The sequence below is a fragment of the Coffea eugenioides genome, unplaced genomic scaffold, assembly GCF_003713205.1.
Source record: "Coffea eugenioides isolate CCC68of unplaced genomic scaffold, Ceug_1.0 ScVebR1_1697;HRSCAF=2593, whole genome shotgun sequence".
NCBI lineage: Eukaryota > Viridiplantae > Streptophyta > Magnoliopsida > Gentianales > Rubiaceae > Coffea > Coffea eugenioides.
Window position 1 is genome coordinate 5,555 of NW_020862117.1, and position 3,697 is coordinate 9,251.

Genomic DNA, 3,697 nt, shown 5'->3' on the forward strand with positions numbered 1-3,697 from the left:
AAGAATCTTTTTGCCTAAAATTCCTCTTCAAACATCTGATAGTGAAAAGAACGGCCTCCCATTTATAAGAACACAATTTCCTGTTCGGCTTTGCTTTGCCTTAACAATTAACAAATCTCAAGGACAAACTCTTGATTATGTGGGGATTTACCTTCGTGAGCCGGTTTTCTCTCATGGACAGTTGTACGTAGCCTTATCTAGAGCTAAAACATCAGCTGCAGTTAAAATTCTCATTGTGCCTGGAACTTTTGGAGACATTAAAGTTGATTGCAAGACTAGAAATGTTGTATTCCAAGAAATATTTCAGCTAACTCAGCACTGATGTTATTACGGTTTAGGTATATCATACAGATTTATCCATTCATTATTCTTTGACTAATATGGTACTTTATGGCCATAATAACTTTCTTCTTTTTCAAGAATGATTGTTGCTGTATATATGAATCCTTCTGATATCTTTCTTCCTTTGTATACATGAAAATGTAGAATGGAAAAGTTGCTCACAATAAAAGAAATTATGCCTGAAATGCAAAGTTGGACATGCAAAATCACAGTTCAAGAAAAACAGCAAGTTACTCAATCAATGTCCACCCCAACAAAAAAGCAAAAGTTCATATTTATTGATGCTGAGGTACACAAATTGTTTCGCAGAAAATATTATTGCCTATTGTGCCATGGTTCTTGCAAAAGTATAAACCATGGACTGTGGTATGTAATTAAATTCCTCTGTTCCATTATCAAAAGGTTATATAAGGATACTATTGTTTTCTGCATTCCAGTTGTCTGTCTTATTGATGCTATTTGGAAGGTTAGTTTGTGGTAACTTATGTTATAATACAACAGGGATCAAAAGTTGAAGGCATTATTTTCAACAATGGCATCCTTAGAATGAGCTCAATCCTTCAAGTTTATAAGAAATACAACATATCCTGAAGTGAAGCCAATCTTACCAAAATATCAGACTGCTGAAATAACTCATCAGTGGACAATCACGAGCAAAACTGTTATTGAAGAGGTTCTTGATGATGAAGATATAATGCCTGTCAAGTTCAACTATACAAAGTTTACAGATTTGGCACAGTATATGGACGATAAGACTAAATCAGTTGGTATATCTCATTACTTTATCTATATAAATAGTATGCATATCTCTGCATGAAATATTCAACAAATTTTTCCTTTTTCCAGATGTCCTTGGAATAGTTATTGAAGCATTGGAGAAAAAGGCAATTACTACACACTACAGAGAGTCTATTGTTCAAAAGTTTGTGCTTGTGAATGAAAAGTAAGATGTCCAATTCTCATCTTATATATAACGATCAGTAGTTATAATTTCTCCTATTACATATATCTTATTAAATACTAATTATTTATTTCATAGTAGATTGCAAACTGTTGTACTTTCTATGTGGGATGATTTCATCAAAAATGAAGGAGAACAGATAATTTCTGCCATGAACAACTATCCTGTTATTATTGCCCGAAGGATAAAAGTCAACAACTACAATGGTAACTTACAATTTAATGCCTAACCATTATCTGATACATTTATATCCATATATAAGTCTCTCTAACAAATGATGCTGAGTCAATAAATATTCTCTATAGGTGTTTCTTTGTCCACATGGTTTGATTCTGCAATCCTCGTTGATCCTCCTGTTCAAGGAGCAAGGGAACTAAAGAATTGGTTTTGATTTATCTCTTCCCTTTCATTATCATTCTTAGCAGTTCATGATTCATGAAATATAATTTATTCTTTACTTCTTTAACCTTATTTTATTATAGGGCAATAAGAAATAGCAAGGAGTTGACAGTTATTCTGGAACAGAAAACTTATACTAGATACAATCCAGAACTTTCATTGAAACCAGATCAAAAGGCCACCTTAATTTGCAATGTTAATCCTACCCACAAGGTATAAACATCTTCACTGATAGTTTATTTTACGGTACATTTATTTATCAAACAACATATTCATACTTTTTACTTTTGAATTTAGAGTACAGGGGTCAAAGCACAGTTCAGTTTCCAGCACATATTTCAAAAATACTGGTATATGAGCTGCAACAAATGTTATTGAGGTACTACAGCAGCACATGAAGTCATTTTTAGCTGTAATACTTGTAAAGAAAAACATCCTGCTGAACCAAGGTTCATTACTAAAACCAATCTTTTTTTTCGATAAAGCTTTAAAGTTTACTATCATCATCACTTTTTACACATGCTAAACTTTTATTTACAAACATTTTTGCAGGTGTCGCTTTGATGTGGATTTACGGGATCATACTGGAGTTATCACAGCTTCTATCTTTGGAGAACAAGCTGAACAACTGCTGACGTTCAATGTTCTTGAAATAATGGAACACTTTAAGTAGGTTCATGTTCAACTTATTATTCACTTATCCTAAATCACAAATTGAAACCATATTCTCTGCTTTCTGAAAACTTTTTCTTAAATGCTTTCTAATTCACAGAACATTGAACTTCCACTTGAAATCGTCCACAAAGAACTTGACTCAAAGTGGTTCTTGGTACACATTAAGCCAGTACAAACTCAAGTTGCAGATACAAAGCAGCGATATACAATCATTTATTATTCTGAGATTGCCGATGCTGCTACCCCAATTTCTTCTGTCAATGAATCAATCATTCCCTTTCTATCAGTTCATAATCAAGATGGCCCTTCACAGACCACAACTTCAGGTATATAAATATACTTATCACAGATAAATAATCCTTTTTTCTTACTCCAAATTAATCTCATTCTTCTCCAGGCACTTTAACTACTGAAGAAAACAATCCAACTTCAAAGATTCGTCTTTCACTAAATCAAAAGTTTAATCAGGCTGAAGAACCAGAAAAAAATGCTTCTCAGCTTGAAGGAACTAGCTGCAGCAAGTAGCCAAAACTGAACTAAGTTCTCATGTTCTATAGTTTCTTTTGAAACTTAGGATTGCTACTTTGAAACTAAATTGCTGCTCTATGCTTTTTGTTCAGCAATTTATGATTTTAAGAAATCATGGTATTGCTGTTGTGTTTTGTTTAGCAACTTATGATTCCCAGAAATCAGAAAATGACTGCTACTTAACTATGTTGTTCCTTGTTTCAGAATTACATTTCTTTAAATGTAGACATACTACTTATTTTGGAGCTTTGTTTTTCCCATCTGTTATATGCAATTGTGTGATTCTTTTACTGGAGTTAACTTGTGTAAAAAAATCACAGGAAAAAAGATGGAATAGCATAAGATAAGAACTTGAGGCGGGGAGGGTATTACAATATATCAACCTATATCTCTTGCTAAACTATATATAGAACCCAAATGATGGTCCTGATGCAATCCTGCTAGACATTTTTATCACCAGAAAGCAGTTTTATGTGTGTCATTTGCTGATAGGCTTCCCAGTTTCCCTAACATGTATATCTTGCTTTAGTTTTGGAATCACAATGTGCAATAGGGAAATGACAGGAAGTATCAAACGGAATTTGTTCACAAGTTGGTTCTTGGTATCCATGATCTATCATAATGGCTCGGTGTTACTTTTGTAGTTTTGTTTGCTTTTTTGTTCTTGTTATGGAGTATTTTGGCTTCAAATAGTGGTGTTTTGCAGCGCATTGACCAGGTGTATACCTTCTCCTATTTCGATAAGTTCTTATGCCAATGCCAATGCCTATTTAGAACATAGGGCAGTATTAA

General features: G+C 33.3%; 1 long non-coding RNA gene across 1 annotated transcript; it reads left to right on the forward strand.

Annotated features, from left to right (window-relative positions):
- Window positions 1–2,611: 2,611 nt before the first annotated feature.
- LOC113755758 lies at window positions 2,612–3,091 on the forward strand. Its single transcript, XR_003465736.1, has 2 exons — window positions 2,612–2,703; window positions 2,775–3,091. It is a non-coding gene; the product is annotated as an uncharacterized LOC113755758 (long non-coding RNA).
- The last annotated feature ends 606 nt before the right edge of the window (window positions 3,092–3,697 follow it).